The sequence below is a fragment of the Lutra lutra genome, chromosome 5 (genome assembly GCF_902655055.1).
Source record: "Lutra lutra chromosome 5, mLutLut1.2, whole genome shotgun sequence".
NCBI classification, from domain to species: Eukaryota; Metazoa; Chordata; class Mammalia; order Carnivora; family Mustelidae; genus Lutra; species Lutra lutra.
Window position 1 is genome coordinate 14,900,985 of NC_062282.1, and position 27,125 is coordinate 14,928,109.

The window sequence follows — 27,125 nt, forward strand, 5'->3', positions numbered from 1 at the left end:
TCTCTCTCTCTCTCTCAGATAAATAATCATAATAAATAATAAGTAAATAAAATCTTTTAAAAAGGGGTCAATACATCAAGAAGATTAACAACTATAAATATGTATACATCCAACATCAGAGCACCTAAATATTAAAGCAAAAATAACAAGAGTCAGAAGAAGAAATAAAGTGTAATATAATAATAGTTGAGGACTTTAATACCTCACTCTCAACAATGGATAGATCATCTAGACAGAGAATCAACATGTAAACATAGAAAGAGTAGATTTAAACAACACTGTAGACCTAATGGGACTATGAGACATATACAGAACATTCTATTCAACAACATTATATAAATTCTTTCTCAAGTGCACATGGAATATTTTCATATTAAGCATCTTTATAAAACTAGGAACTAACAAGAGAAAAAGTTGACAATTCACAAATATGTGGGAACTAGATGACACTCTCCAGAACAACTGATGGATAAAAGAAGAAAATAAAGGGAAAATTAAAAGATATTTTGAGACAAACAAAAATAGAAACACAATGTACAAGAAACTTATGAGACGAGATAAAAGTAGTTCTAAAAGTGAAGTTTGTAGCAATAAACATGTATATTAAGAAACAAGAAAAGTCCCAACTAAATAATATAATCCTATAGCTTAAGCAACTAGAGAAAGAAATGAATGAGCTCAAAATTAACAAAAGAAGGAAATAATAAAGATTAGAGCAGAAATAATGAAATAAAGAACAGAAAAAAAAAGCAATAGGAAAGATTAACCTAAACTAAGAATTATTTCTTTGAAAGATATTCAAAACTGCCAAACACTTAGCTGGCCCAAGCAAAGAAAAAACACTGAAAAGAATATATATAAATGAAAAACAGAGATTACAACTAACACCACAGAGACTTGAAGGATCATAAGAGGCTATTATGAGAAAAGATATGGAAACAAACTGGACAATCTAGAAGAAATGGAAAAATCTTAGAAACATACACATTAACTAAGACTGAATAAGAAAGAAATAGGAAAATCTGAAAGATCAATTGCTAGTAAAGAGATTGAGTCAGTATTCAAAATCTCCCAGTGGGGGCACCTGGGTGGCTCAGTGGGTTAAAGCCTCTGCCTTCGGCTTAGGTCATGATCCCAGGGTCCTGGGATCAAGCCCCACCTCGGGCTCTCTGCTCAGCAGGGAGTCTGCTTCCCTTCCTCTCTCTCTCTCTGCCTGCCTCTCTGCCTACTTGTGATCTCTGACTGTCAAATAAATAAATAAAATCTTTAAAAAACAAAACAAAACAGCAAATCTCCCAATGAAGAAAAGCCCAAGACAAGATGGCTCATGGGTAGATTTTTCCAAACATTTAGAGAAGAATTAACACCAGTCCTCTCAAACTCTTTCAAAATATCAAACTCCTTTTATGAGGCCAGTATTATCCTGAAAATCAGAAAAGGACACTACTAGAAAAGACAACCTACACTTCAGGGCACCTGGGTGGCCTAGTCAGTTAAGCTTCTGACTTTAGGTTTTGGTTCAAGTCATGATCTCATGGTCATGAGGAGCCCAGCAACAGGCTCCACATTGAGCTTAGAGCCTGCCTGAGATTCTTTCCCTCCCTCTCTGCCCCTCCCTTTGCTTGCATGTGCTCTCTCTCTCAAATAAATAAACAACTAAATAAATTAATAAAATCTTCTAAAAAAAGAAAAACAACTTACAGAATGGGGAGAATTATTTGCAAAACATAGTTAATATCCAGCATATATAGAGAACTCATACCCCTCAACAGAAAAAATAAAATAAAATAACCCAAATAAAATGGGCAAAGGACCTGAATGAATATTTAGTAAAAAAAAAAAAATATATATATATATATATATATATATATATGAAAGGCCAACAGGTACATGGGAAAATGCTCAACATCACTAAGCATTAGGGAAATGAAACTTAAAACCACAATGAGGTATTATCTCATGCTTGTTAGAATGACCATCAAAACACAAGAAATAACCAATGTTGGCATGGATGTGAAGAAGAAACCCTAATGCCTTGTTGGTAAAATTATAAATTGGTACAGCCACTATGGAAAACAACATGGAGAATACTCAAAATTAAAAATAGAACTACCATATGAGCCAGCAATTCTACTTTTGGAAATATATCGAAAGGAAACAAAAACATTAACTCAAAAATACATCTGCATCTCCATGTTCATAGCAGTTATTTACAATAACCAAGACATAGAAACAACCCAAGTGTCCACTGATGGATGAATAAAGATGTTGTGTTATACATATATACTGGAATATTATTCAGCTATAAAAAAGAGGAAACCGCACCTTCGTGACAACATGGATGGACCTTGAAGGCATTCTCTACATGAAATAAGTTAGAGAATGACAAATACTGTATGATCTCATTTATGTATGAATCTAAAAAAAGGGGGAAAAAGCAGAAAAAGAGATCAGGCTTGGGGCACCTGGGTGGCTCAATTGGTTAAGCGTCTGCCTTCAGCTCAGGTCATGAACCTGGGGTTCTGGGATCAAGTCCTACCTGCTTCTCCCTCTGTCTGCTCTTCTCCCTGCTTGTTCTCTCTCTCTGACAAATAAATAAATAAAATCTTGAAAAAAAAAAAAGAGAGAGAGAGAGAAAATCAGGTTTGTCATTACCAGTCATAAGATAAATAAATGCTAGGGATGTAATGAACAACATGATGACAATAGCTAACACTGATATAAATATATAGGAAAGTTATTAAGAAAGAAAATCCTAAGAGCTCTCATTACAGGGAGAATTTGTTTTTCCTTTCTTTCTTCTTCTTCTTATTGAATCTGTATGAGATGATGGATTTCAGCTGAACCCCACCAAAGTCATGTGTTTCACAATATATGCACATCAGACCATCATGCTGCATGCCTTAAGCTATACAGTGATGTGTCATTTATTCTCAATAGAACTGGAAAAAAAAGAAATTGTAAAATGTATACATGCATACATATACACAGCAAAAATATTAATAGCAAGATATTCTGTTTTTACTTAAAAAAAATTATTTATTTATTTTAGAGAGAGAGAGCCTGAGGGGAGGTGCAGAGGGAGAGGGAAAGAGAATCTCCAGCAGACTCTGTGCTGAGCATAAAATTCAACATGGAGTTCGATCTCATGATTCTGAAATCACCACCTGGCCTGAAACCAAGAGTCAAACACTTAACCAACTACACCACAGAGGTGCCACTCTGGTTTTACTTTTAATAGTTGTTTGACTTAAACAAGCAACTTAGACTGAAATGTTGAAATGGTTTTAGTGCTAAATAATTATATTTTTATATTAAAGAGCATAACTGATTTGAATATAGGATAATATCACATATTACTGTACTATATCAAAATGACATTGATGTGGGATAATCAACGTTGTCTAAGTAGACTTTAACGATATATCCCTTATATGTCTGTGATCCACCAATTTTGCTTCATGGAATCCTCCCAAGAGAGGCAATGAAAACAAAGCATGTGATGATAATAATAGTGACATATTTGAAGCAAACTCTCAATGAGGCAATGGCTAAATCACTTATCATACTATGGGATATGTATCTGTGTATATACATATCATATACATACAGTTTATTTATATAATTTATTTATGGTGTGGGTATATATATCAATGTCAATGTCTTTCCAAAGCAAATTGTTCAGTGTTGATAAAGTTCTAAAAATATTATGTATATCAAGCATTCATGCAAATAAAAATAGATCAAGCAATGCTTTATTTATTTATTTTTCTTAATGGATAACACCATGTTTGTAGAAGCATAGGAAATATCTGGAAACACATGCTTTAAAAATAACCATTGTTTTCCTTAATGAGATTGAAAGGTCATTTTCTTTTTTTTTTTTTTTTTAAAGATTTATTTATTTATTTGACAGAGAGAAAACACAAGTAGGCAGAGAGGCAGGCAGAGAGGAGGAAGCAGGCTCCCTGCTGAGCAGAAAGCCCGATGTGGGGCTTGAACCCAGGACCTGGGATCATGACCTGAGCCGAAGGCAGCGGCTTAACCCACTGAGCCACCTAGGCGCCCCTGAAAGGTCATTTTCAATGAGAAGGTTTGTCTTATCTTGAATAGCAAGGTTATTTGGAGACCAGGATATATTTATTGCCTGCACAATTAAAACTAACTTTAATGATGAAGAAAAGTAATTATCCGAAGATCCTATTTTACTGAATATAGGTGAAGAGTGATATTATTTCGAATGCAAACCAACCCATCACAAAACAAAACAAAACAAACAAAAAAAAAACTTTAGCTATTTAAATATATCTGATTTAAAACTAAGCTCTTTGGTGTCAGATATCTTCTATATGTGTTAGATTTAATAGGAAACTAATTAATGTGTTAAAATTGTAAACAAAAGAAGAACAATTAGTTGAATTGATGAGGAGGTTCAGATTTATTAGCGATAATATTATGTAAGGTATTTTATAGCAGCCAGATTCAGCCATGATTGTCAGAATTTTCATTTTTATCATTTTAATCTATTTAGTCATTGTATAATGACATCTAATATCATATAGGCTCCATGACAATTTTCAGTTATAGATTAATGTTTTTTTGCTTTAATTTATTCAGGAAAATGTCACATCATTATCTCTGTTTATTTTCCTTCCTTTCTGTAAGAACCTCCCTTAAACAAATGGTTTCTGAATTCAGGTCAAATGACCCACTGCAACTACCAGTATGTAAGCCTGCCAGGAGTAGAGCCCTAACAATGGATTCTCCCTTGTTCTTGATAGATTTGGGGACACCCTGCATGAGTTATGCTGGCATTGAACCATTGCTTCAGATACTGTGCTCAAAGAGGTTCCACATCCTTGTTAGTTTTTGCTTTTTTCCTTATACTTACTTACCAGTTTTATTATTTAATGATTTCCCTTCTACACACTTGCATACACATTGTTTAAAGAACACTTAAAAATGCTTTGGGGAAGGGAGCCTGGGTGGCAGAGTTGGCTAAGCGTCAGGTCATGATGCTGGGTTCCTGGGACTGAGCCCCCCCGCCACGGGGCTCCTTGCTCAATGGGGATTCAACTTCTCTTTCTCCCCTCTCCCTCTGTGCTCTCTCTCCCCTCAAATAAATAAGTAAAATCTTCAAAAAACCGTCTTGTACAGAGTTTCTGTAGGGAGAACTATAGAAGTATCTTTAAATTAGCCACAAACATAGGTGTATGAAGGGGTGCCTTCTCATTTGTCATCCCTGTAAATTAACAGTTCTTCAAGTGTATACTAGATGCCTGCACACCTCAGACTCATCAGCTTTCTGCATGTTCAAATTATTTTTGAAATAATGCTGAGGGTTTTGTTTGTTTAGTTTAGCTTTCTTTCTTTTTTACCATGTTTGTTTCATTGATGGTGCCAAAGCACTTGTAGGTAAAACTATCAGTGACTTTGCATAAATCACAACGCTGACACCACATGGACCTAATAGTCATTGTGTTCCTCTTTTGACAGTTCTTCACTTTTCTTTGGAAAAAGGGAGAAATAAAAAGGAAAAGAAGCAGCACCAGCAATGGCTGGTCTCAAGCCATTATTTTTTTTTTTTTTTCAATTCTTTTACTTAGCAGAAAAGAAACCTCATCTCTTGGGTAGACATAATTTAACATATTGACTGAGAAATGGAATGTTATCTAGAGCAGTTTTGCTACATATGAAGGGACAATGGTCTCTCAAGAAAAATGCACATCTGAGATGATGTGCACTGAAAACAAAATAGCTGCTTTTCTTTTTTTAATGGAACATCATTTTTATTTGAAAGAATGACTGACAAACTATGTTTATTCAGATTTCTGTTTTTGGTTGCAGATTTTTGCAAATAGACAAAGTGAGCATGTCATTTGTAGGAAAACAACAGACAGTACTTGTCAATGATAACATTTGGGTTCTCAAATAAAAATAGAATTTTGCAATGGTGACAAATGGTAAATTTTGTCAACATGTGTTTGACAGCTTCCCAAAATAAAATAAAGATTTGGTAATCAATCAGTGAGGAGGATAAATATTTTAATTACAAAATATATGAAATGCAAAAGGTCAGCACTGGAAAGATTTATAGAATTCAGAATCATTATTTTCCAAATGACCAAGCATCTATTGATACAAAATTATGTCTGGGTAGAAAAGCTACCTAAAAATGCAAGAAAGAATAATGTTTTAGAATTATAATCTGAAAAGTTTATTGATGTTTTCACATTCCACATTGTAACTAGTTTCCAATAAATTAACACTCATTGAATTTTGATACAGTATCAAAAGGGAATATCCATAATTATCTGATTAGGTTATTATGATTTCTCTTATCTTTTCCAGGTACATATCTGTGTGAGGCTGGATTATCTTTAGGTAGGACATCACCAATGTGCTAGGACAAGCTGTGTAACAAATATCACCTCCATTTTCTCATGTACTCCTGGACATAACCATAGTGCTTGGAGAAAAGTACTTTTAAATTTTGATCAGTTAACATACACAGAGATGGCACATATCATATACTCATTAGCTATTATTATTAATAAATGTAACAGAAGTTATGAGCTATTATTACTATTATAATTAATGTGATCCAGCACTATTACAGTTTTAAACAAAAAAAAAGTCATTATCTGATATTTATTTTTTAAAAAGTTCACTGCAGCTCCCATGGAGGGAAATGGTGGTGGGTAGGTAAGGGAGAAAGTGGAGAAAGTACTTGAGGAGGTATTGGAATAATCCACAGGCATGATGATGGGGATGTAGACTGATGGTAGGTAGCAGTAAAGGTAGTTAAGTGGTAAGATTTGGGAGATGTATTCAATGATACAGCCTCCATTTGAGAAAAGTACAATTTTACATCTACTCATATGTGCTTATTTGTTTGTTTTGACTTTTTGTTTGTTGTCCTTTATTTATCTTGCTGAATTCTCTCTGTGGTTAATTGGTCTATTATTTTCTTTAGATAATTTTTTTGAAGATTTTATTTATTTATTCATTTATTTATTTATTTAGAAGAGAGGCCAAGAGAGTGCGTGCAAGAAGGTGGGGGAGCAAAGGCAGAGGGACAAGCAGGCTCCATGCTGAGCACAGAGCCCAGTACTGGACATGGGGCTCAACTCATGACTCCAAGGTCATGACCTAAGCCAAATTCATGAGTTAGATGTTTAATCAACTTTTAAAGATTTTATTTTTTTTAAATAATCTCTACACCCAACGTGGGGCTCAAACTTACAACCCCAAGACGAAGTGTAGCACAGTCTACCAAGTGAGTCAGACTGGTGCCCCTATTTTCTTTAGATAATTTAGGTAATTTACATCTTAGATGTATATAAAGTACATTATTTATCTTTTAAAAAGTGTTAAATCTAATATTGAATATCTTATTGCTTATATTTAATTTTTATGATATCTAAGCTTTTGTTTCAAAATATTTTATAGTCAATTAAGTATTAGCTCTCTAAATCACATGTGTAATCTTTCTTTGTCATTGTATGCTTACTTCTCCTGAAATCAACCTGACCTCAGGCTAGTATATACTCTGAACTTTATATCACATAAGATTCCATTTCCTGCAGACAACTACCTAGTCTCTGTGAGGCTATGCTCATCTGCTTTGTCCTCCTAATTTTTCCTTTTAACTTTCATGTGCAAGGAAACTCCTGGAGATCTTGTGACTTGTAGGTTCTAATTCAGTAGTCTGGATAGGGGTCTTTACATTTCTTTTCTTTCTTTTTTTTTTTTTTTTAAGATTTTATTGACAGAGAGAGAGAGAGTATACAAGAAGTGGGGAGCTGCAGAGGGAGGGGGAGAAGTAGACCCCTGCTGAGCAGGGAACCTGATGCAGGGTTCGATGCCAGGACCCTGGGATCATGACCTGAGCCAGAAGAAGACACTTAACTGACTGAGCCACCCAGGCAATGGGCCTTTACATTTCTAACATGCTCCTAAGTTTTGTCAGTGCTGTTGATGGGTGGAACATACTTTGGGTAGCAATACTCTAAATGACTCTTAAATATTTAATGGCCTCTTAAAATATCAAAGTCTTCCATGTTGGTTTCATTTATATGGGCTTTCAACCACATATTTAAAGTTAGCTGATTAATACAGGAATCTCTCCTAATTTAAATAAGGAAGCTCAGAATGGTAAATTCGCTTCAATTTTATGTTTCTACAGAATTTGCCCTCCTTAAGTGAACTTGTTCTGTATACTTTGTCAATAAAATATTATTGGCATAAAAATTTCAATATGGTAGGAAAGAGACAGATTAAATACTAGTAGCAAATTATTTCTTGATGACTGAGCATTTCACTGATTCTCCTGAGACCTCAGACAGATAAATCTATCAATTTAATAAGAAAACATATTGATTCATTTGAAAATGTGAAACAATAAGCAATCACATTTAAATGATCATATAATATGGGATGCACCAATAACTTTCAAATTTTGTTTCCCCTTGAAATTATTTTTTTAAATGTCAGCTACCTTTTTAACACAACACATATGCGTACTTCAGTACATCATATGTAACAATTATGTGACCTGAAGTAGAAAAGTTACATTGTTTTCAAAATTAAATGATTACCTAGTTTTTTTATTGACCTACAGTAGTAAAGTTATTAAACCAGAAATTGAGAGTTTTTAAGTTTCAGTACATATGCCATTTACACATTTATACCTGGATGAAAAGAAGTATCTTTCATGCATCCTTTCTTCCTTTCTCTTATTTTCACTGGATTCAAACAATCTCTAGGCTTGGCTGGCTGTTTTGGCATATTGGAAATGCCAAAGTTTTATGACGCTACCTAATGCCCTGAACATCTTCAGAACCACCATGGGCATCATCATTACCATCAGCATCACTAAAGGAATAACAATAAGGAAGTAAAAAAGAAAAATTTAATACTAAAGGAGACCAAAAGATATAAATTTTATGAAGTCAAACTGACATTACCACAGTGTTTTTATTAGCTGCTACTAAACCATTACTTTGATGTACATGTGAGTTAAATGATCTCAAGGAGAAATAAAGTAATTGAAGTGATTCATGTAGCATATTTAAATTTAGCATCTGGTTTTTGGTTACGATTAAGACCATGGCATTCAATTAAATGCAGTTATATGTACTTTGAATTTTATGTTACACTGTCTGAGTTAGGAACTTATCTTTTTTTATGCTGCCATAATTATAAATAGAAGCTGAATAGAAAACTATGAAACATTAAATGTTGTAAATGTAGTAGAAGATTCCTTTTCAAAAATCTAGAATTTCTTTTATATATATGATGGTTAGGGTCAGGCAAATCATTAATTAAAAGATTAAAAATATGCATTGCTGGGGCGCCTGGGTGGCTCAGTGGGTTAAAGCCTCTGCTTTCGGCTCAGGTCATGATCCCAGGGTCCTGGGATCGAGCCCCACATCGGGCTCTCTGCTCAGCAGGGAGCCTGCTTCCCCCTCTCTCTCTCTGCCTGCCTCTCTGCCTGCTTCTCTGTCTACTTGTGATTCTCTCTCTGTCAAATAAATAAATAAAATATTAAAAAAATAAAAAAAATAAATAAAAAATATGCATTGTATTGACAGTCGCAGGTTATAATCAGGTATCTTGGAATGGGTACAATACATGAACATATGCTTGTGTTGTGCACATGTGTGGGGGAATATGTAACATAACACAGCGTATGGAAAATTATATAGGTTTTACCCTAAGCCAAGAGTTACCATAGAGTAGTAATTGAATAGGATTAACCATTATTTTTCTTATGGCTATAATGTGGGGAACCAGCAGAAAGGTGAGATGGAGCTATATTTGAGGTACGCAGAAGAGTCACAAGAAAAAAATGTAAAAAAAGGAAAGGAAAAACAAACAAACAAAAACAGCTTTCTGGCCGAAGAGAAAAAACCACAATTGAGATAGAAAAGCTCTAATAGAAAGAAGATGGAAAAGTTTGACTCAGAAAATTGGTAAGTAAATGGTTTTAAAATACTCAAATGCAGAACAATTTACATTAGAATTTTTGGGACTTTAACACACCCTGATAGTCACATAACTATTTGAACCACCAGACTAAAACCCAGCAGAATATAGATATGATCAACATAATTAATATAATTGACATGTATAGAAAACTTCACCCACAACAGAAAAATACACGTTTTTAGACCACTTAGAATATTGAACAAGATAGACAACATCTTGAGTGATGAAGCAAACTGAACATTTCAAAGAACTGAAATTAGTTTCTTATCTGACCCATAATAGATGCAAACTAGAATCAATAACAGAGACAATAGAAAAAAAATCTAAATACTTGAGGTCTACCAAACCACTTATGAATTAACACCCAATTTTCATACAACCTCTTCCAGAAAAATATAACACAGGGGAACACTGCCCACTCATTTTATGAAGCCATCAATGCCTTGATACCAAAGCAGACAAGACTGCCAAAATAAGAAAAGTAAAATTAAAAAATCAAACCATGATTGCACATTAACAGATGAAAGTCAGAAAAGACATTTCCATTTCTATGAAAGATAAGCCCATTATATATATATTATGTATATAACCATGCTCCTTTTTAGGGGAAAGAAACAATTAAAAAACATATAGTCAACATCAAATAAAAATACAATTAAGATTTCTTTTGAGTTAAAAAAAAGTAATTAATTCCTTATTTCTTTTACCATTTGATTTGTCCAGATGATTCCAATATGTCTCCGGAGAAGATACTTGAAATATCATTCTGATGGAACAATACGTCCTGTCACAGTTTTTCAATTTTGTTTCTGTTGTCCATGTTTTAAACTAAAATCCTTTGGTTTTTATATATGGTAACTACCTATTTTTTAAGGCAAATAAAATAAAATATTTCCCATTAAGAAGTTTACTTTTAAGCATATGCTGATCTATGAAATATATACTCAGATCAACACAGTGAAATTAAGACTTCGGTAGTCTGGAAACATATCAAAATAGTTTAAACCACAAACTCTGTGATTGCTGTACTTGGCTGGGAGATATTATAAGTAAATATTTTCTATCTTTACATTTCTATTTTCCCCAGCTTTGTATATGTTTTACTACAATAATATTAGCAATGAAATTGTTATACTTGTTACTAATAATAAAATTATTAACCTATTATTATTATTATCATTGCAGTTTATGGTACATGTTTTTGAATACAATATACCAGAGGGTTGATTTTAATAAAGAGTAAGTGTAAGAAGGCTCTGTCTGATCTGACTCCTTATTCAAGAAGGAGCCTGTAGTGTCACTGTAAGAATGTGTCAACTGCATTAAAAACTATTCAGGCAAAAGGTTATAAAGTATAAAATCTATAAACAGGGGAGTTCTTGATAACTTTTGAGAAGAGCACAGCAATAAGTGTGTTGATTGAGGGGAGATTAAAATCTGATGTTCTGATTTAAGTTTGAAGTTCACATTTTAGTATAAATTTCAGTTATATGTAGGTAGTATTGGAGCCTCAATTGTGAATGACATCATATAGGAATGGACAAAAAGAAGAGGATCAAAGAACAAAAGAAGAGGATCAATCATGATGCTCAGGAGACTTCCTTAAATATGAACAGGGAGAACAGAGCTGAGAAGTGAACTGAGAGGGCAAAAGCAGAATATAAGAAGAAAAGTGTCCAGAAAGAGGATGTGTCATAGAAGTCGATTGCATTGACAATCTCTTGAACGGAGTAATCAATAGTATAAAATGTAGCTGAAACATCAAATATTGTAAGATAAAAATGTTCTGGATTTAGATATATAGATATTATAACTTCCCTCAGCAAGAAATTTTTGTTAAGTGATGAGATCAGATTCCAGAATAAAATGGGTTAAAGAAAGAGAGACACAAGTGGAAGGAAATCTTTTGAAGTGGAACCTGATGGGAAGGAAATTCTATGACTTTAGCTAGTGGCATGTGAGAAGTTGAATCAGAATTTTGTGGTATGTTTGTATTTGTTAAATGGGAACATGTTTAAGTTATTAAGAAATATTGAGCTGAGAAGGGGTTGTGGAATATTGAAGTGAGAGAAGAGGATAGTAGTAATTGGTTCTTCATAAGACAGGAGGCAAAGAGATTGAAAGCACTGCTGGGGAGTGCTTTCAATTTCAATCTATTATTTAAGAGTGGGAGGAGCTTCTATGTTGTAACAGGAGAAAGGATTAGAGGATGGTCTCCGGATACAGGTGGGTTATCAGAAGATGAAACATTTCTCCTTGGATGTTAACATTTTATAAATAATAGATCTAACTATTATTTAGAAATAATAGATCTAACTATTATTTAGAAATAATAGAAAATAATAGATCCAAATAATAGAAAATAATAGATCAAATCAAAGCTAAGAATAAAGAATTTAGAGTTTAGAGAACTTGTGTGTAATTTTGTACACAACTGAGCAGAAAAGAGTGGATATGCCATGAACACGTATTTCTGGTTGTGGTTTCATGAATTTACAGAATTATAAAAATAAAATATTTCTCATTGAGAAGTTTACTTTTAAGCAAGTGTTCATCCCATTCCCTCCTGGGAAACTTGATTTGACAGAGTCTAGATCCTTTGTGATAATGGTGTGTAACGTAATAAATTAGTTGCACTCAGGTTTGGATTATTTTAATGAATAAACCAAAAAGTTAAAGGTATAAGGGATTTAGTGGATGGATTTATTCAACATGCATTTGGTCAATAACTAATAATTAAATATCTAATATGTACCAATAACACTTCCGGGTGACACTGATGTAACAGTGAACATATGGATATTTCTTATGGAACTCACATTCTGGTGGGTTGAGTCCAAAAATATATAACTGTTCTATTATTTTAGGCAGAAATCAATTTTATAAACAAAGATAAAATAGGATAGGAACTAATGAATGGTTAGAATGATATTTTACAGAGTTTTTATCAATGGTTTCAATATTTTAAGTGATGTTTGAGCAGAAAACTGAATTAAGTGTGAGAACAACTATGTATATAAGGAAAGAAAAAGGAGGAAGATTAGGATAGGGGTGAAGGTCCTGAGGTTAGATGTATGAGATTTGTTCAAGAGGAAGCAAGAGAACTAGTATGGCTTAAGGGAATGAGCCAGACACAGGGAGGAAACAGATTAGATAATAGAGTTAATTAAGGAACAGATCTTTTAGGAACTACTAGGAAATTGAAACAATTCTGGATTTTAATTGGATGGAATTGAAAAGCTTTTGGAGAGTTTTAAGCAGAAGAATGACCTGAGGCATACATATCTGAGGTCTCATTTTGGCTTTTATGTGAAGAATAAATTTTATGGCCACGCATGTATACATGAGGACAATTTAGGAGGCCATTGCAATAATTAAGGCAAGACTAAATTAGTAGTGACAAAGACTGTATTGAACTAATGGCCGCTAAACTATTAAAAAAAAAAAAAAAAAAGACATGGGCAGAAGCAAAGTAAGAAGAGAAAGGAAGTGTAGAACTAACTTCCTATCACTGACTCAGAAGAGTCCCAGGGTGGAAATCCCAGCTTCACCATTCATAAATCTTTACATTCTCTAAGTTGTTCATGTGTAAAATGGGGCCAGTAAAGAAAGAAACTTTATATTGTATTATGCACATTAAGTGGATTATTACCCATGAAGCATGTTGAACAAGAGTTGAAAGATAATAAATATTTAGTATGTTTCACTATTGCTATGATTCATTTTATCCCAATGAGAGAGAAGACCGACCGGTCAATCAGCTGGAGGTACTGATGAGACTAAACACTGAACGAAACTGGTGACTATAAAAATATTTTGATGCAGGAGCAACATTGTTGTTAGAAAGTGGGAGACCGCGTGAGTAAATGATTTCATGTTGTAGAAGTTTGGAATGGGAGTTTGTTCCCTGGAGTAGAAGCAGGTGGTATTAAATGGTTCCAGCTATTTGCTTCTTTCTACCTTCCAGTATACAGTTTTTGCACCTTTTCAGGGGTAATAACACTAGCTATGACTGCATGTGCTACTCAGAGGTCAGAGTGCCAAGTCTTAGGAGCTCACTCCTCCAAGTTTCTAGGCTGACTTAATTACCTGTTTCATCCCTATCCTTAGTAGGGGTAGCTGCTACTTTTAGTTACTACCCTGGATTATCTCAATGTTTTTTTTGTTGTTGTTGTTGTTGCTGTTATTGAGCTCTTCAAATTCTATATAAGTGATTTCCTGTATTATATCCTGTGAAATTATATTTCTGTGAAATACCTCTTGTCCTGACTAGATCCTCTTTTATATACCACAGCATGTTTTCTTTCTCATTTACTTATACAGGTAAATAGATCTATCTATGTGACTAAAGCTTTAAGTGCATTAAATCATATCATAAAAGTGGGAATTTTTATATAGTTTTTTTTTTCCTTTACCTTTTGCTTGGTAATTCAATTCCAGTCTCTTTTTCTTCCAAATCACTCTCTCATATCTTAACATACATATACAAATGTAACTTAAGGCAACTTGTGGAATGTATTATTCCACAATTTTTACTTTGGTAAAATCATATTGTCTAGAGAGCACAAAATATATGCAGTTGGTCTAATTTCAGGGAAACTTAGAAGTTGCATTGCTTATTGAAAATAAATGCATACTAGGAATTACAAGGAATTTAGAATTCAATTCAGTGAATTTCATTTGGCTTCCATTGACTCGTCAGCCCCAGGGAAACAAGACAAAATTAGTTCTTCTACAAGGGGATCTAAATATTAGTAGAAGATGCTCATTCATATCAAGGCTCTGTCCCTTCTATAAATGTTCATAAAGGGAATATTTGCGCTCCAAGTACCTTATTAAAAACATAGACAAGAAATTTACTTTTAAAAATGGACATGAAACTAAAACATTATTAATAAACATTTCTATAAATTCTTACTACTTATAATAAAAACACCAATAATGGTATCATAATTTATAAATTTAACATACACTCCACAGTTTGAAAGGAATAAAATGTTTAGTTATGATGTTGGAATTATTATGTTACTATTAACATTCTCAGCTTTATTCCCTAATTTCATTTCAGCTTGAGGTTGCCTTATCCTTATTCTTGCAGGGGCATATTTAAAATAAGATGAAGGCAAGGAGACTACTTCCTGAAGTAGAATAAAACTTGATATGTGAGTTATGTCCTTGGTAAGGAATAAAATGTGCAAATTTGAAAGGTAACATAGTAGTGGTTAAAATAAATTTATGAGAATCGAGATTCTAAGTTGTTAGACTATATCATACTGTTTAGAGCTGAAGTTTAGCGTTGAGGTGTCCTTGGGAAAAATGTTCAGTAATTTAACACAGACATTTAAAGTATCATAAGGGAGCATTAGTGTTACAAAGTTCATAATTGATGTGCACTTATGGATGACATAAAATACTACCATTAAGTGTTATAAAATACAAACATAGGGAGCCTGGGTGGCTCTGTAGGTTATGCTTCTGACTTTGGCTCAAGCCATGATCTCAGGGTCCTGGGATCCATTCCTGCATCAAGCTCCGTGTTCAGTTGAGGAATCTGTCCCTCTCCCTCCCCTATGTTCATTCTCTCTCTTTCTCTCTCTCAAATAAATAAATAAAATCTTTTTAAAAATTAGGTACAAACATTTAAAGAAACATAATAAAAAATTTGCCATGACTGCATTTCTTAGAAGTGAAGTCTCAATATATGTGATCAAAATACTATGTTCGGGGCGCCTGGGTGGCTCAGTGGGTTAAGCCGCTGCCTTCGGCTCAGGTCATGATCCCAGGTCCTGGGTTCGAGCCCCACGTCGGGCTTTCTGCTCAGCAGGGAGCCTGCTTCCTTCTCTCTCTCTGCCTGCCTCTCTGCCTACTTGTGATTTCTCTGTGTCAAATAAATGAATAAAAATCTTTAAAAAAAAATACTATGTTCAAATATTAAGTAGTTAACCATTAGGTAGCATTCCAGAAAACATAAAAATTTGTAATATAAAAGACTATGTAATTTAATAAATTACTGAAGAATTTTGTCTGTGGTGCCCAACAAGTGGTTTAAATTATTTATTATTTCATCATGTGTGTAATTTGTGCACATATGTGCATGCCCATAATCTCCCTACATAATCAAACTACTAATAACAGGCAAAAATACTGTATTATAAAATTTTGTATCATCTCTTTTATTTCTTCCTTTTTAAGCAAATATTCTCATGATTCTTTCAGATGTTTATAAAATTTAAAATTTATGGTATTTTAGAAGATCTGTTTCATTTTGTAACTGTTTTCCTACTGCTCCCCTCTCTCATTTTTTTCACTCCTTTGTCCTTTTCATTATATTTCAAGAGCCTATCCTTTACTTTTATTTATTTATTTTTAAAGATTTTATTTCTTTATTTAAGAGAGAGAGAGTGCAAGAGAGAGACCATGAGCAGGATGAGGGGCAGAGGGAGAAGTGGACTGCCTAGGGAGCAGGGAGCCCAATGTAGGGCTCCTTCCTGGACTCCAGGATCATGACCTGCACCAAAGTCAGATAGACACTTAACTGACTGAGCTACCCAGTTGCCCCTAAGCCTGTTCTTTAGATCTGCTTTTTGATTAAGGTTCACTGGCCACACTTCGATTTAAATCTTGCCAAATGTCTTTTATGCATTTTATCTGGAGATTCATTGATTAATGATTACAGGGTACTCTATTTTTTTTAACTTATCACAGCTCATCACACAGATACATATTTATTTTTTTCCAAGTTGTTTTGCTTATGTATCCCTGAACTCTTTATTCTCATTAGAATACATAGATGATTCACTTTATAAATTTCTTTTTATATTTCTTCTACATTTGAAAACTAGAGTGCATTTCAATATTTCTTGAAGTATATTTCTTTAGTATTTTCAACAATTCTCTTTCACTTTTACTTTTTAAGGTAGGTAAAAAAAATATTTTGGTCATCATAGGTTAACTTTTCCTCCATTTGAATATAATTCTAGTCACAGAGAAATTAATTCTTGTCTTCAAAATAGAGAGCTAATGGAAGCATAATAACTCTACCTGATTAAAGTTTCTTCAATCATATTAGAAATGATAAATGAATTAATGAATTTTTCTTTCTTTTTTTCCCTTATATTGATAAGTGTATAATCAGCCCCATGATAGAAGGGACTATTAATTTCACCATTCCAGGAAACTCTTGAAACATAAAAGTTCTAGCTCCTTGCCAGTTCTTTCTATTTTTACTTTTCCAATTATTTGTTATCTTTCTACTATATCTCTTTATTATGGATAGTATCAAAGAGACAGAAAAGTCTCAACCATCAATCAGTTTCAATAATTATCAACATATAACTAATCATGTTTCAGTTATACTATCCTCTGCCTTCTGGTTTATTCTTAAGTAAACCTCAAGCTTGCATGATTTATTTGTACATACAACAGTATAACAATTTAAAAAGCTAACTATATTAAGATTAACATATGCTACTGTTAAACCTCAAATTTAACAGTTCTATAATATTATCTAATATTAAGTCAGTGTAAAATATTCTCCCATTTGTCCAGTGAAAACCTTTTATAAAGATAGTTTTCTGGAAGCTCCAGATCATAACAGGGTCCAAATAATTGGTTTTTGATTGATATGTTTTATATGTCTCTTTTAATATGGAGGACTTTCACATTCATTTTTTCCTTCATGTACTTAAGGAAAGTGGGTCAGTGATCATGTAGATATTTCCACTTCCTGATTTTTGCTGAGTAAATTTGCATAGTGCTTTTAAACATTGTTCAATATTTGCCCAGAATACTCTATACTTGGTGTTACATACTTCCTACTACATTAAGAGACATACTCAGTCTGGTGATCTTTTATTTTTTTGTGATGTGAAAATCCATCACTGGGCTCAGGTGTTGTCAGCCTGATCCATCTTTACCAATTCCTCCATTAGGCATTCATTTAATGGTTTTAGCAGACATTTACGGTCATTACTTAAGTCCAACATTTCATTAGGAATTACAAAATGGTGTTATTCTATTTCTATTGTGTTTTATTTACTAGATCGATTGGTTGCACAGACAAAAATTTTTCTTCATAAACCATTTGGTCACTATTTTTCCTCATAAACTATTTTAAAAGAAAAGGAGTATTAAAACAAAACAAAACAAAACAAAAACCCAAGAAAGAAAAGGAGTATAAGAGCTGGCTGTGTTCCCATTCTTTGTCAATATTCAATAAAACAGGTCGTTATGGGTAACTTCTTGACTTAAGCTTTCTCGTTGCAGTTGTTAGTTTTTTTCCTTGTCTTTCCTTTTTTTTTAGTTTTAGTTTTAATGTCTTTATGAGCCCCTAGGTTATATGTATTTTATATGTTTCAATCTGTCCCAGATATTATTATTTTTGATTCCCCTTTTTGGCTGCTGGGATTCTCTTCAAATTGACACTTGTGTATTTTTTATGTAAGCCCATGTTCTTTGATACTTCATTGTTTTCTAGTATAAAAATTATTACAGGGTCATATTTTTATGTGTCTAACCCTAGACCTAGAATCAGTCATTCTTCCAAAAAACACTGCTTTCTTTTATTGAGAAATTGTACTCAAAGCCTGCATTCTGAGGGCTAGTGTTATTTCCTGCTAATGGTGAGTCAATCTCTTGAGGTTGTTTCAGTTTCTAGCCAGGGATAAAATATATATATTCTTTTTGAAATTAAACATGGATTATAAATTCATCCTGCAATTTTAAATTCAAATGTGATTACAGGTTTTATATAACTTGCTTAGTTTTATATTTGTTTTTACTTTTAAATTGAAAATACTTATTATTAAATTAGGGTACCATTACTTATCTGTTTCATGCTATGCAAAGATTTAATAGTTTCAAAATAACAATAATAATATTTATTCAAACAATGTAAATACTCATTTAATATACACTTGAAGGTTTATTTGCAGTTTTACTCTGTGCTTATGATATCACATTAGCTATGATACTATTGATGTCTGGTAGAGCTTATATGAAACAGGAGTGACAGGGAATGAACAAGTGAATGAGATAAATACTTATAGATAGTATTAATGTTGTGAAAGAAAGATATTGAATGAGAAAAGTTTGTTTTCTTTTTGTTTGTGTGTTTGTTTGGGTATAGTAAATCAGAGAAAGTCTCACTGAGAAAATGCAATTTGAAGAGAGATCTGAATTATGAAGAGACACTACCCAAAGTTATGTGGAAGGAGGATTCTATATAGAAGGAACAGAGAAGCTGTAATTCTGAGAAAGAACTGGATTTAGTGTGTTTTAGTAAAATAAGACAGTACAGTCAACCTAGTGAGTAAGGAGTCTAGTCTCAACTAGAAGTGTAGACAAAGACTAGCACAGGATCTTCTAGATGATGGGGGGAGAAATATATGTGTATTTTTTACAACATATATTATTTTGTAATAAGAGACTTTGGAGGGCTTTCAAGTTGCAGAAGAATATGATAGGACTTTAATTTTAGGGGGTTCTTTTCTAATTTATTATTTATTATTACTGTGGTCAAGAATGTAATTTTTATGATTTCAATCCTTTTAAATTTATTGAGACCTGTGTGGCATAGAATATGGCTTATCCTAAAAATATTTCTATGTGTATTTATTGGCAATGTGTATTCTATAATGTTTAGGTAGAGTGTACTCTATATTTCATTAATGTTGATTTGATACTATTGCTCAAATTTCTGTAAACTTTCTGATTTTTCCATCTAGAAATGTTATCGATTACTTAGAATGAGGTATTAAAATATCCTACTACTGTCCTTGCATTGCATATTTCTCCTTTCAACACTGGAAGCTTTTGCTCCATGTTTTGTGGATTCTGCCTATGGATTGACACTTTTATTATTGTGAAGTATCCCTTTTGTTTCAAATAATATTTCAAATAATTTGTTTCTTGGAATTTAAGGTGGGTCATATGTAATCTCCATCCCGTCAGTTGCAAGTGGTATGTCATTGTGGTTTTGATTTGCCTTTCCATGATGATTACTGAGATTGAGCTCTTTAGTATACCTGTGGACCATTTGTATGTCTTCCTTAGAGAAATGTCTATTTAAATTTTTTGCCCAATTTTTAAAAGGGTTATCTGGGCTTTCCTTTCCTTTCTTTCTTTCTTTTTTTTTTTTTTTTGCTATTGAGTTTAGAAGATCTTTGTATATTTTGGATATTACGCCTTTGTGATAGGTCTAGTATTGGGCTTTTCTTTTTTGGGATGTTTATGATTATTAATTCTATCTCTTTACTTGTTATTGGTCTATTTAGGTTTCCTCATGATTCAGTTTTTGTAGGTTGTCATTTCTAAAAACTAATCCATTTCTTCTAGGTTATCCAGTGTGTTGGCGTATAGTTGTTCATGGTAGAGTTTCATGACCCTTTTTATTTCTTTAGCATCAGTTGTAATATGATCTCCTTCATTTCTGATTCTGTTTGAGTTATGTAGGCTTCTTGCTTTTTTTAATTAGTCTAGTTAATTAATTAGTCTAGTTAAAGCTTTGTCAATTTTTTTTTTTTTTTGAGAAAACATCTTTTGGTTTCATTGAGTTGTTTTTTTTTAAATTTATTTTTTATTCTCCATTTCTTTTATTTCTGCTCTACTCTTTATTTATTCCCTTCCTTCTGCTAACTTTGCGCTTTGTTCTTCTTTTCTATTCTTTGAATTGTAAATTTAGGTTATTTGTGATCTTCCTTGTTCTGTAATACACTATCGCTATAAACTTCCATCTTAGAACTTCTTCCTCATAAATATTGTCATTCCCCATAAGTTTTGGCATGTTATATTTTCATTTTTATTTGTCTAAAGATTTTTTTCTTATTTCTCTTTTGATTTCTTTTTTATCTGGAATACATAAAGGCAACTCTATTCTTGTTAATAACAAACATATTGGGATGTCTGGGTGGTCCAGTCAGTTAAGCATCTGCTTCTGCTCATGATCATGATCCCAGGTTGTGCTCAGGTAGTGCTCAGGTCATGATCCCAGGGTCCTGGGATCGAGTCCCTCTTTGGGCTTGCTGCTCACCAGGGAGCCTGCTTCCCCCTCTTCCTCTGCCTGCTGCTCTGCTTCCTTGTGCTCACTCTCTGTCTGTCAAATAATAACTATAAAATCTTAAAACAAACATTGTACAAAGAAAGCTAAGTAAGTCATCTCCATTGGATTTGTGAAAGGATGTCATATATTACAACAATCATTGGTATCTTGAAAGGTCTGTTTGGAATAAGTTATTTAACTGTAGCATAAGGTCATGAATGTCACTTGGCCTCCATCAGACTATTTTTAGGGTAAGGCAAATCTACCTTCAGTGAAACTGAAGGATATTTTCTCAGGGTCAGAGTCCCATCAGGAAATGTGCATGCTTTAATTGGGTAATTTGTTATGAGTTAATAAATTGACTGTTTTAAAGCATGTGAGCACTTTCTGGAAGTCAGCAAGTGATGATGGAATATCTTTGAATGAAAGAGAGGGAATTGATTCATGTAGTATATTCATACTGGTCAGGACAAAGAAAGACAGAAACTGGATCTGAGAGACAAATCTAAGACATTTAGGACCAAGACCTACTTGGCTTTTTATTTTACTTTTTAGCATAAAAAAGTCATACTGGTTAATATTTTATTTTATTTATTTATTTATTTTTTTATTTACTGCCTGGCACATTTATTTAAAATTTTTTTAAATTTTATTTTTTAAAACATATATTTTTATCCCCAGGGGTACAGGTCTGTGAATCGCCAGGTTTACACACTTCACAGCACTCACCATAGCACATACCCTGGTTAATATTTTAAAAAAGTAATCCTGTATGATGCTGTGCAATTATACTGTCAGTAGATTTATTCCAAGTCGTCTCTGTAGATTTCCATCTAAGTAAAAAAATCACTTGTGTTGCCAAATTTATTTATTTATTTATTTTTAAAGATTTTATTTATTTTTGACAGAGAGAGATCACAAGTAGACGGAGAGGCAGGCAGAGAGAGAAGAGAGAGGGAAGCAGGCTTCTTGCTGAGCAGAGAGCCCGATGCGGGACTCGATCCCAGAACCCTGAGATCATGACCTGAGCCGAAGGCAGCAGCTTAACCCACTGAGCCACCCAGGCGCCCCCAAATTTATTTTTGAAACACTTTTTAGGTATATTCTATAAACAACATTTTTTCCCATTGTAAGTTTATAGGTTACTATGATAAAAACAATAAGTGAAAGATGACATAATTAGAAGTTATTTTTTTCCTTTTTTTCTCTTCTTCTTCTTCTTCTCCTTCTTCTTTTTTAAGAGGGAAAGGGGAGAAGGGCAAAGGGAGCAGAAGAAAGAGAATCTTAAGCATGCTCCGTGCCAAGTGTGGAATCAATGTGGATCTTGATATCATGGCTGTGAGATCATGACCTGAGTAGAAAACAAGAGTTGGATGCTTAACCGATTGAACCACCCAGGTGCCCCAGAAGTTATTTTTCTAATATGATAAACCCAACTATCCCAAAAAATATAACCCACAGAGAAGTTAAAAAAAGATGAAAGAACTCTAAAACATGCAAAAAAACTGACGGAGAAGGAAGAAAAGTGACAACGTGGTTATTAAAAAGCATCACACATGTTTGGTATCTGTATTCAAATCCGTTTTTATATATTTTACTTTTATGAATGTGTCCAAAAACTATTATATGTAATATGTTGCTGGCTAAAATTTCAAACTTGGTCTACCTTTGTATGTTTTTATTCAATATTGTACTTGCTCATTTATTTACTGAAATAATTTTCCACAAATATTTATCAAGTGCCTTCTATGTTCAAGGAATTTTTTAAGGCACTTACAAAAAACATCAAATTTCTGCTTTTGAGAAATTCATTTATTTTTAAGTTTTTCAAAGACAACTGACTCTCTGAGTATCAGTTTAATAATGCTTTTTAACATATTTTTAGATTATATTTTATAAGTTATTGTAAATTATAAACTTTATAATTACTGTAAATTATAAACTTTCATTGCATATTTGGGTTTATTTGCTTAATTTCTACGTGATGTTTACAGATGACCCCTAAAAACAGTTTATTGGGGATTTCCTCTAAACTGTTAGAGTTGCCAAAAAAAAAATTGATTGAGTGTGTATGTATGTGTGTGTATTTGTGAGAGAGAGAGACAGAGGCAGATTGAAAGAGAGAGAGAGAGGGGTGAAGAGGTACCTTAGGATATTATGCCTAATTATTTTCATATAGGTTTCAGGCAATTCCATTAGAGTGTATTTTGTAATGTGATTTGTAACTGCTAAATTATATCATATTTATTGCCTGTAGAGCCATTTATTTTGTCATCTATTTAGCCCAAGGTCTATCTTCTAAAAATTTAGCTCATCTAAATAATAAGCCCACTAAATAGATTAATTTTGGGTGTATATGTTTAAAATAATTACAATTTTTAAGTTTAAAATGTCATAATTAAGGAAAATAGTCCTCTAAAAGTGATTTAACTGATACTTTATCAAAAACTATTTCTAACATATTTGATGACTACCTCTCTTAGTGCACTGATCAATCTTTATATATGTTCACAATATATAAAGGAGTTAAGAATAAATAAAATATCAAAATATTGAAGCTATTTATTTATGAATTAAAAAGTAACTATTTACAAAAGTAAAGAATGTTTTTGGAACTTCTAGTCATTTAAAAATGTGAGAAATTTGATGCTGATTCTGGATAGCACATTGCTTACTGATGAATTTACTTAGCATTGTACACATATGATGGCCTCTATTTATCCCTAAAGTTAGTAGAGTCTGAGAATTAAGTAACACTGGACAATGCCCAGAAGGAAAAAGAAAAGAAAAAAAAAAAAAGAACTATCCCGAAACTTGATTCAAAATCACTTCTTATATTCACCTTCTCTAAGTAAGTTCTTCTTTCAATCTAGCTACAAGGCTTTGGTAATCTCAGTAGATCATTGCAATTTAAAAAATAAATAGCAATGTACCTTTGAGGTAGATTTTCATTTTGAAGTGCTTCAGTTTTCTCTAAATAGGGATTGGATTTCTCTTTGTGCTTTCTGAATAAAGTCTGAAGGTTGAAATGATAGTTAGATTAGTTTTTTTTTTTCCTCTAATCATGCAGGTCATCAACATAGAAATTAGACGAAAATGTTATTCCAAGAAGAGGTTGTCATGCATAAATAAAAATCTAACATAGAGAAAATAAATTTTAAAAATACATATTTTTGGGGTGCCTGGGTGGCTCAGTCAGTTAAGTATCTGAATCTTGATTTCAGCTCAGGTCACGATCTCAGGGTTGTGAAGTCATGCCCCATGTTGAGCTCTGTGCTGGGTGTGGAACCTGCTTGGGAAATTCTGTCTCCCTCTTCCTCTATTCCTTTTCACACTCTCTCTAAAACAAATAAACAAACAAAACCATATTGTACAAATATGTCAGGAGCTCTAGACATGATTTTTCCTTGTTTCTTCTAGGACTATAATGACCACTCCTCTTTTCCAAACCCTCTATCATGCAGCACATTTCTGAGGAGAAGAATTATTGATGTGAAGTGCTCATATTCCTAAAAAATGATGTGAACACTCTTGCTGATGAGATATACATGTGTTGTTTCTTTGAAAGCCCCTGTTTTACCTAAATTAATGGCCATAGGCTCAAATTTTCCAAAAATGTACTGTCTCCAAATGTCAGACCAAGTGGCTTTGTCTGGAGTCAACTTTGTCTGGAGTCTTTGGAAATAAAAGAGTTTTGGTTTACTCTTCTGACTGGCATATGAGCCACAGTACAGTTTTTATTCAAATTGGAGTCTTGAGATCCCAGGTTAACTCTGTACATGGAGGGGAAAAGAGGCAATATAGCAGGACGCATTACAGCAAGGATTCTGAAGTCTTGTTGACTGAATTGGAATCCTGGCTCAGTTCCCTGAAATAAAAATCCTGTGCTTTTTATTTCTTGCCTCAAAAATTGGATTTACCAAGACTACCTACTTCTTAAAGCTGCTGTAATGTCTGAATGGGTTAAAGCTTATCAAATGTTTAGAGTAGTGTCTAACAAATGAAAAGTGCTGTCAGTGTTTTTGTGGTTACCTCTATTGTTATTTCTTAGATGATTAATTTTTGAGTAATTTAGGAAGACTTCCATACAATTCAATTTAGCTTACCAGAATTTTCCATTTGGGTTTGAATCCTAAATTCCAGCTTATTATTAATTACTATTTTCTCTTAATTTGTTCTTGGGCATTAACTTCTCTTTAGGACAGAAGAATCTGAATAATTAGCAGTATATCTTTTCATCTAGAGATATATTTATCTAGCTATCACTCAATTAATAATATCATTTGGGATCTGAGGTAAATGAAAACGTTCTTCATATTCATGGTGGCATGTAGTACTGGATTATATTTCTAAATTATACATACTTTTTAGGATGTTTGCAAAGTTTTTCTACATTAGGAAAATTTATTTATTTGTCCTGTTCTTTAATACACTAAACCCTACCACCCAATATATATAGTAGTCCTTACCCTCACCTGCAATTTCATTTTTCATGGTTTCAGTTACCAGAAGTCAATGGCAGTCCAGGAAGAGATAATCCTTTTTCTGACCTATTGCAGGAAGGTTAATGGTAACCTAAAGCTATGTCACAATGCTGATATCATTCACTTCAATTCATCTCATCCTATAGGCATTTTATCATCTCACATCATCACAAGAAGAAAAGCGAGTACAGTTCCCAAATTTAAATATTTTATTACAGCATATTGTTATAATTATTATATTTTATTATTAGTTATTTTGGTTATTATCTTACTGTGCCTAATTTATAAAATAAACTTTACCATAGGTAAGTATAGGTAAAAACAGAGTGTATATGGGATTTGGTGCAATCTGTGTTTTTTTTTTTTATTTCTTTTCAGTGTAACAGTATTCATTGTTTTTGCACCACACCCAGTGCTCCATGCAATCCGTGCCCTCTCCAATATCCACCACCTGGTTCCCCCAACCTCCCACCCCCCACCCCTTCAAAACCCTCAGACTGTTTTTCAGAGTCCATAGTCTCTCATGGTTCACCTCCCCTTCCAATTTCCCTCAACTACCTTCTCCTCTCCATCTCCCCTTGTCCACTTGGGATCTTAGAAGCCCTGCGGATAATGGGATGCTATTGTACCATATTATATAGCTTTATGCTTACATATAATATACTATAAAGTACACGTAACACAGGTATTTTCAAAAACTGAATGGCTTTGAGTCTTGAAACTAAATCAAGAAACTGGTGATTAACAAACTGAGAAGCCCCCTTATTCTTAATTCCAGTCACCAAACCCATGCCAGGGGAAACCATTGTTATCACCTCTGATGAGGTAGACCAGTTTCATCTGACTTTATATATAGCTAGGATTATACTCTTTGTTCTGGGTAAGTGAAATCTTTGCAGGATGTACTTTTTCCATTCAATGACATTTTTGAGATTCATACATGTTGTAGCATGTAGTTATGGGTTTTTTTCTTATTGATCTAGAGTCAGGAATATTTTGCTATATGAATATACCATAATTTGCCATTTTAGTATAGATATGGGCAATTGAAGAGTGCCCAGTTTGGGGTTTTTATAAAACAGAAATGCTTCTAAGATTTTACATTCTTTTTTTTTTTTAAGATTTTATTTATTTGTCAGAGAGAGATCACAAGCAGGCAGAGAGAGAGGAGGAAGCAGGCTCCCTGCAGAGCAGAGAGCCCGATGTGGGACTTGATCCCAGGACCCTGAGATCATGACCCGAGCTGAAGGCAGAGGCTTAACCACTGAGCCACCCAGGTGCCCCATAAGATTTTAGTACACATTAGTATTTGGTATATTTCTAGAAGTGAAATTATAGGATTTCTCAACCTTGGCACTATTGATCCTTTGGGGCTGGATCAGATGTTACTGTGGAGGCCGTCCACTATTCTCTAGGATGTTCAGCTGACTCTACCTAGCAAACCTGACCTCTGCCCAGCAGATTCCAGTAGCACTTTTCTCTTCAGGTATGACGACAAAAATTTTCTCCAGAGATTACCAAGTGTTTCCTGATGGGCAAATTGCTCCCAGTTGAGAAACATTGAGTCACTGGATTTTAGAATGTGCACGAGTTAGATGTAGTAGACAGTA